Consider the following 8,720-nt stretch of genomic DNA (forward strand, 5'->3'; position numbering starts at 1 on the left):
TACTGCTCCCCCTCTCCTCCACCCAGCATCTTACTGCTCCTCCTCTCCTCCACCCAGCATCTTACTGCTCCCCCTCTCCTCCACCCAGCATCTTACTGCTCCCACTCCCCTCCCCCCAGCATCTTACTGCTCCCCCTCCCCCAGCACCTTACTGCTCCCCTTCCCCTCCCCCCAGCATCTTACTGCTCCCCCTCTCCTCCCCCAGCATCTTACTGCTCCCCCTCTCCTCCAACCAGCATCTTACTGCTCCCCCTCCCCCCAGCACCTTACTGCTCCCCCTCCCCTCCCCCAGCATCTTACTGCTCCCCCTCCCCTCAGCATCTTACTTCTCCCCCTCCCCTCCCCTCCCCCCAGCATCTTACTGCTCCCCCTCCCCTCCCTCCAGCATCTTACTGCTCCCCTGTAGAGGGAGAGGGGGGTTGGCCCGGTATTAAAGGGGTTGCACCCCATATGGCCACCCCCTGACCTCACTAGGGAGGCAAGGGGTTAACTGGACTGCGGTCCAGGAATGTGGTTTACACCTTGTCATGTCATGAAAATGTATGTTCCCCTGTTCCCCTGTTTCATTATAATCCTGTATTTTAAAGATGTTTTAAAGTGCATTTCTGTATCTCCAGTTCTGGAGGTCGCAGAGAGTTGATATTTGGCCAATAGGTGGAGTCACTGTAGGTATTAAAAACTGCCACTCTGATTGTTACCTGAGGGTGGAGAATCATCAAACTGGAGTGGTTTGTAAGTGTTATGTCTACACCTACAAACAATGCAGAAACTTCATTTGGTAGAGTGGTCGTTGCCCCTGATTTAATTATGGGGCTACCCATAGAGTCCCAGTACACATGGGCTAAATAGCTGGGGGACATGGGTTAATCTGTGTCTCCAAGTTAGGGATTGGATACAGATGATAATTGTTCTCCAATAGTCTGTATTCAATGTTAAGAATAGGGTTACACAGGTATATAAACTGTGTCAACCCTACAGTTTTTAGTTGTGCTTCTGATTCCACCTGGAATGTCACCGGATTGCTGGAGAATTGCTAGCTGATACTTCTCCATCCCCCAACCCTAAGTAAGTGTTACCTTCTTGTCTGTTAATTGTACTATATTGCTGTGTTCACCTTTTTCAAGGAATAAATTATATTTTATTATATCTAAGCCTCGTTCAGTTCAACCCAGATATTTGGTGTTCATTATATATTGTCATAAGCTACCGTGACATCCCCCTCCCCTCCCCGCAGCATCTTACTGCTCCCCCTCTCCCGCCCAGCATCTTACTGCTCCCCCTCTTCCCCCCAGCATCTTACTGCTCCCCCTCCCCCCAGCATCTTACTGCTTCCCCTCCCTCCAGCATCTTACTGCATCCCCTCCCCCAACATCTTACTGCTCTCCCTCCCCCCAGCATATTACTGCTCCCCCTCCCCCAGCATATTACTGCTCCCCCTCCCCCAGCATATTACTGCTCCCCCTCTCCTCCCCCAGCATCTTACTGCTCCCCCTCTCCTCCCCCTAGCATCTTATTGCTCCCCCTATTCTGAAGCCAGGGTCACGTTGGTGTGAATGGCTCCCGATAGCATTAACACAGTTCCCTTTTAAATCACTCCAAGTCCTGTAATATTTCCTCCACTTTATTGGGAAAAGGTAGCAGGGTACAGATGCTTGTGGATGGTGTGTATTGGTGATTATTAGTTAGGAACCGGTAAAAAGAGATGGCCTCACCAAGGGTTATAAACAGAGAAAGGTTCTTTACTCACTGTCTCCAGGGTTGAAAAGGAAGTGAGGTGCGGTGTGGGCAAAGGAATAGTCTAGGGGCAGACCATGTCTGAACAAACAGGAGGGGGGGCAGACTAGCCCATTCTGGTGAGGATCTCAGAGACTGCTGTAGCAGCTCACTGATGTCATGCTCGCAGGCAAGGAGTGCAACATTGTTGCAAGCCACGCAGGCACAGTATGTGTCTGCAGACTCCATGCAGCTGGGAATAAAATCTGACAGGCAGAAACTGCAAAGGAGAGAGGGGGGTGAGTCAGAAATGTGGCTCTTGTTCCATAACACTCCCCGTCTGGTATCTGTAGATACCACTATATGGCAAGCTATGTGGAACATATGTGCAATACATACAACATAACAATATACTGCAAAGGTCCATATTTCCATAGCAATGTGATACCGGCTGGTACCACTGGCATCAAAGTCCTTTGGCCAGGCCTTCCAATAAGGGAAGCCAGGTGGGTGCGCAGCTCTTGGTTAGCTTGACGCACCACAATGTCTCTTAAAAGTCCACGGCACTCTTGGTCGCGCAGGTATCTTTGGATACTATTGTCTCTATTGTCCTTAGTGTTTATTTGTAATTCCTTGCATGCTCCAACGAAATTGGTACCACAATCGGAGCGTATTTGTTTAACTGGTCCTCTGACTGCAAAGAACCTTCTGAGGGCATTTATGAAGCTTGAAGCATCCATAGATTCTATAACCTCGATGTGTATAGCTCGTGTACTCATGCAGGTGAAGAGTACCGCCCATCGTTTGCTGTTTGCTAGCCCGCCTCTAGTTCTACGTGAGATGACCATCCAGGGCCCAAATACATCGAGTCCTACATAGGTAAAGGGGGGTTCTGTGTTAAGTCTGTCGACAGGTAGATCCGCCATCCTTTGGTCTTGGCTTTTGCCTCTCAGCATTCGGCACCTAACACATTTGTGGAGGTTACTGGCCACGCACCTTTTCATGCCAACGACCCAAATGCCCGCCGCCCTAATGGCGCCTTCGGTGAAGTGTCGTCCCTGATGCATGACTTGTTCGTGGTAGTGGCGCACCAACAAAGTGGCGATGTGATGCCGGCCAGGGATGATAAGAGGGTTGCTTTCCTCCCTGCTCAGTTGGGACTTATTGAGGCGGCCTCCTACTCTCATGAGGCCGTCTTTGTCGATGAAGGGATTCAACTTCCAAAGTGGACTGTTTTCGTTAACACTCTTCTTTCCGCGAATGCATTTGATCTCTTCCGCATATGTTTCTCTTTGAACATGACTGAGAACAGTTTCCTTAGCCTTTGTAATTTCCTCTACGGTGCGCAGCTCTTTGCAGATGTGCCAGCCGTGGCAGCCGGTAGTTTTACCATCTGGTGTCTGGCGGAAGGAGGAGGCTATATGCCCGAGATGGGCTACTGTTCGCAGAAGGGCCGTCCACTTTGAGAAGCGTTGGAATCGATGTGATCCGAATGCGTTTTTGTGCGATACATTGGTGAGTACCACGGATACTTGTAGGGGCCTTATCTCCGTATCCTTTTCGGGATCCACGAGTTCAAAATCGTCAACCGGGGTTGGTAGCGTTTCCGCAGGCTGCGCAAGAAACATTGGTCCTGTGAGCCACGACGTATTCTGCAGTTGAGATGCGGGTACTGATCTGGTGGCGTGATCTGCGGGATTTTGCTCTGTGGGCACGTGGTGCCATTGTTCTGGTTGGGTTGACTTCCTGATTCTTTCTACACGGTTAGCTACGTATACGTAGAATCTCCTTTTCTTATTGTAGATGTATCCCAGTACCACCTTGCTATCTGTGTAGAGTTTGACGGCATCTGGTTTGCTGTCCATCTCATTCTCGATAAGCTCCGCCAGTTCTACTGCTAACACTGCACCACACAGCTCGAGTCTGGGTATAGTATGGTCAGGTTGTGGCGCCAGCTTAGCTTTGCCAAGGATGAACCTGATGTGGCAACTTCCATCCACGTCCGTGGTTTTTAGGTAGGCCACCGCTGCTATAGCTTTGGTGGAGGCATCTGAGAACACGCAAAGCTCTTTGCTGTGTGCGGCGGTGAGAGATATAGGTGAATAGGGGCGTGGGATTTGAAGTTGCTCGAGGGCCTTCAAGGAGTGTTTCCACGTTTCCCACTCTTTCCGTTTTTCTGGAGGTAGTGGGGTGTCCCATTCCTGTTTTTCGAAGGACATTTCTCTGAGGAGGGACTTCCCTTGTATAGTGACAGGAGCCACGAATCCTAGCGGGTCGTAGAGACTGTTAACGGTGGACAGGACTCCGCGACGTGTGAAGGGTTTTTCTTCGATGGCTACCTGGAACGTAAAGGTGTCTGTTTTAAGATTCCAGCTTATCCCCAGGCTCCGCTGTATGGGAGGCGTATCGGTCCCCAGATCCAAATTCTTTAGATCGTTTGCTTGATCATCTGCGTGGAACGCCTTCATCACTGTGGCACTGTTGGAAGCTATTTTGTGCAACCTTAGGTTAGCCTTCGCTAACATCTTTTGTGTCCTCTTGAGTAGATCTACGGCTTCTTCTTCGGTGGGAACTGATTTTAATCCGTCGTCCACATAGAAGTCTCTTTCGACGAAGCTCCTGGCGTCTTTTCCGAACTCTGCTTCTCCGTCTTGGGCCGTTCTTCTGAGGCCGTAGGCTGCCACTGCAGGTGATGGGCTGTTCCCGAAGACATGTACTTTCATGCGGTACTCCGTGATTTCTTTTTCTATGTCGTCATCTTGGTACCACAGGAATCTTAGGTAGTTACGGTTGTCTTCTCGCACAAGGAAGCAGTGGAACATCTGTTGAATGTCTGCGGTTACGGCGATAGGTTCCTTGCGGAAGCGGATCAGCACTCCCAGAAGACTGTTCGTCAGATCCGGCCCGGTGAGGAGAACATCGTTTAGGGAGACTCCCTGATGCTGAGCGCTGGAGTCGAATACCACTCGGATTTGGCCAGGTTTCTGGGGGTGGTAGACGCCAAATGACGGGAGGTACCAGCATTCTTCGCCTTCTTTCAGTGGGGGCGCCAACTCTGCATGGCCACTGTGGAAGATTTTTTGCATGAAGGCCACAAAGTGTTCCTTGGTCTCCGGTTTCCTTTGTAGGTTGCGGCGGAGCGAAGCGAGCCTAGACATAGCATGGTCTCTGTTGTTTGGGAGGCGTCTTCTTGGTGAACGGAAAGGTAGTGGGGCCACCCAACTGCCCAATTCGTCCTTGAAGAGCTCCTTATCCATTAACCTCAAGAATTCTTTGTCTTCCATTGATGGCGCCTGTTTGTCGTCGTCCTTTGTTGTCTGGAACACTGTACTCCCTAGGTTGTTGGGGTATTTTCTTGTCACAGGCGCGTCTCCATAGTTCCTTTTGGTCTCGAGCTTCTCGTGGACCTGAAAGTGGTTCGGACAAGGTTTGAAGTGGGATATACGACCGTTCTCCAACAAGTTCGTTCGTAGGGCGCCTATGTTGTCGGGTCCTCGTATCCTGTCTATGCATACTTCTCCCACTACCACCCATCCTAGATCGAGCCTTTGAGCGCTTGGGCCGTTGTGGTCCCCATTTCGCTGTTCGCGGATCTTGTGTGCTCTCATGATGTCTCTGCCAAGTAGCAGCAGGATCTGGGCATCTTCGTCTAGTGGTGGGATATGATCGGCAATGGTTTTTAGATGGGGATGGTGTCGCGCCACGTCTGGCGTGGGGATCTCAGTCCTATCTTCTGCCATGTGATTGCACTCGATGAGTGTGGGAAGGGACATGCTCACTTTGCCGTCTATTGAGCATATGGTGTAGCCATTCACTCTTCTCCCTGTAGTCTCCATTCGCCCTGCGCACGTTCTGAGAGTGTAAGGAGAAGTACTGTCTTGTATGTTGAACATATCGAAGAATTCTGACCTGACCAGCGATCGGTTGCTCTGGTCGTCGATGATTGCATACATCCATTTGGCTCTTTGGGGTTGTCCCTCTGGGTGCACTGCTACCAGACATATTTTAGAGCAAGATCTACCGTCGTTTCCTTCTCCGCATACTTCTGTGCATTTGGATGCTACTGACGTCGGGGGGGGTGTGTCTCCCACTTCTTCCTCCCCGCCCTGCTTTGTCGGAGGGTTAGGGGCCTTGCTTGCTTTGGGCTTCATAGCTACCGGGTGTAGAGCGGCTATGTGCCTGTCGCTATCGCACTCTGTGCATTTCATAGCTTCTTTGCAGTCCTTGAATAAATGAGTTGTGGAAGCACAACATTTGAAACAGGCTCCCCATTCCCTGAGTAGGTTCTTTCGCTCCTCTATGGGTTTCATCCTGAATCCGAAGCACTTGTTAAGTGGATGCGGCTTTTTGTGGATAGGGCATTCTTTGTTAAGGTCCCTTGGTTTTTTGTCCCTGTCAGCCGTCTGGCTGGGACTCGCGTGGGTCGTAGGGGGCACGTCCGTCCTGTGGACCGAGATGGGTGTTCTGGAGTCCTTGTACCTTACTGTTGACCTTTCGTTCCTCGGGTGGCTGGCGCTGGATGTGGTTTGCGCCCCTAAGATGAAGCTGGGGTCGTTTCTTGTCTTTGCCGCTTCGCAGATGAAGCTCACGAAGAATGAGAATGGGGGGAAGACAACCTGCTTCTCCCTTTTGTATTTGGAACCTTGTGAAAGCCACCTTTCTTGGAGGTTGAAGGGTAGCTTCTCCAGGATGGGTCTCACTCCACGAGCTGAATCTAGGGCGTTGAGACCTATTAAGGAATGGTCTTTCCTTGCGAACTCCAGTTCTTGCAGCAGGTCTCCAAGATCTCGTAACTTCGAGTAGTCTTTATTCGTGATCTTGGGGAAGCTCTCGATTCTTTTGAAGAGTGAATCCTCGACTGCTTCAGGGCTGCCATAGGTCTCTTCTAGCCTTTCCCACACTAGGTCCAGACCTACTTGGGGTTGATGTGCATTTGCCGTCCGAAGTCTCTGCGCTTGCTCCCTGGATACGTTCCCCAAGAACTTAACTAACAGGTTGAGCTCTTCCCTTGCTGAGAAGTCCAAGCTGTCGATTGCGTCTTTGAACGTGAACTTCCACGTCCGGTAGTTCTCAGGGCGGTCGTCGAAGCTGATGAGTCCTGCGTGCACCAAGTCGCGCCGGATCATGTACTTGGCTATGTCTGTCAGACCTGAGACGTCGGCGCGTTTGCCCCGTTCTGAGGTAGTTGCTGGGACGGTCTGTGCGGTCGCCTCTTCCTTGGCGTGGACGCGTGATGGCTGCTGGCCAGTGTGAGGGGCTGTTTTCTCCCGCGTGGGTGTACCTGGATTACGAGCCTGTGGTGGTGCATCCGTGTGCGCTCTGGCGTGTGGATCACTGTTGCGGCTGTGGCTATCCCAGGCAGCGTGTGCCATTGACGGAGCAGCGTCTTCTCCTCGTGGTCCTAGCGAGTCTTCGTTGTCTGTGGTGTCGCTCCCTCCGTGTTGAGATGGTGCGCTGGTGTTTACACTGAAGAGGCTCCTTACGTAGTCTTCAGTGCGTTGGGCTGGATCCTCTGAGGCTATCCGTCTGTACGGTTGCTCCCCGCCGTCCTGTCTCGCAGCTGCTTCTAGGACTTCGGCTTGGGCTATGGCGGCAGCGGCGTCCTCTTCTTTGCTTAGAGCCTCTAGATCCGCGTCTAATTCGGCCTTTCTATGCGCAGCGGCAGCGGCGGCAGTAGCAGCGGCGGCGGCATTGGCAGCGGAGGCGGCCTGCTCCTCCTCTTCTATGCGCGCCTTTTCTGCCCTTACGGCTGCCTCTCTCCGACCATATTCGGCCCTGGCACGTGCGGCCTCTGCTGTGGCTCGCGCCTTGGTAGCACTCGCGCTTGCGCTAGACGCGTGAGATTGCACTGATCTTGCTGACCTTGATGAGTGTCTGGATATGCTTGAGCGCTGCGATGCAGTTTCCAGCAAAAGGTCTTTTCTCTGGTCTTCGGCCTCAGTAATAGTGGTCTGCACGAAGCCGTCACGCTCCAGGTCAGTTGCCTCCTGCTGGTCGCGTTCGCTGAGGCTTTCCTCTGTGTTAATTCTTTTTAGGTAGGCGAGATATGTTTGTGACAGCATTTGGTAACGTTTGTGACTTGACCTCAATTGGGCTATAGCTTGCCTAATTTGTTTCTCCTGATCACTAGTGCTTGCAACGTTACATATTTCACGACCAGTGTCCTCCCAGGCCTTCTCTAACCTTTCGCGGTGTGCTTCAATGTCGCTCTCATATTTTTCGCGGGCCTTTTGTGTCAGTGTGACTGTCCGTTTAGGCCTTGCGCCTGCCTGCGCCTGTTGCAGATGCGCAGCGGTCTCTGTGTCTGAGAGATCGCTTTCCTGCGTGATGTCTGGTGAGGCTCTGAGTTCTGCCATGCTGTAGGTGTGTGTAGGCCTTTGCCAGTGCGTGTGGCGTGCGGTCTTTTACCTTGTCAGCGATGGGCGTCTGTCTCAGATGATGCCGAGCGGTGTCCTGCGGCGTGCAGCGTTGGGGTAGCTGTACTTACAGATGTCCGTTGGCTCCTCACTGTGGGGCTGAGCAGCGGGTGGACTCAGACAGAGAAAAAGGCAATTAGGTATTGTGAGAGAAGCACTGTTAGTTGCAAGGCTGTGTGCAGTTTGCTGTATAAAGCTTGCTGCCCTGTCTGGCAGAGTGAAGCTGCTGCTTGTCCTGGGGTGCAGGGACTATTCTGTATAGCATAGAGTCTTTGAGTAGTAGCTGCTGTGTGATTCCTTTGTGTAGTATTAGCAAAGTAAGGCTGCTCACTGTCTTTGCATAAAGCTGTGGTAGTTTGCTGTGTAGAGGCTTGTGGCTCTGTGTAGCGGCGTGCTTGTGCAATGTGGTGAGAGACTGCTGTTTATTTATTTGCTACGTAAGCTGCTCGCTTGTATCTTTAGCATAAAGGCTGTGGGTAGCAGCTCCTCTGTGTGTATTTCCCAAGGCACACGGTCCTCTTTTTACTATTCTGAAGCCAGGGTCACGTTGGTATGAATGGCTCCCGATAGCATTAACACAGTTCCCTTTTA

Source organism: Ascaphus truei, chromosome 1 (assembly GCF_040206685.1).
Source record: "Ascaphus truei isolate aAscTru1 chromosome 1, aAscTru1.hap1, whole genome shotgun sequence".
NCBI classification, from domain to species: domain Eukaryota; kingdom Metazoa; phylum Chordata; class Amphibia; order Anura; family Ascaphidae; genus Ascaphus; species Ascaphus truei.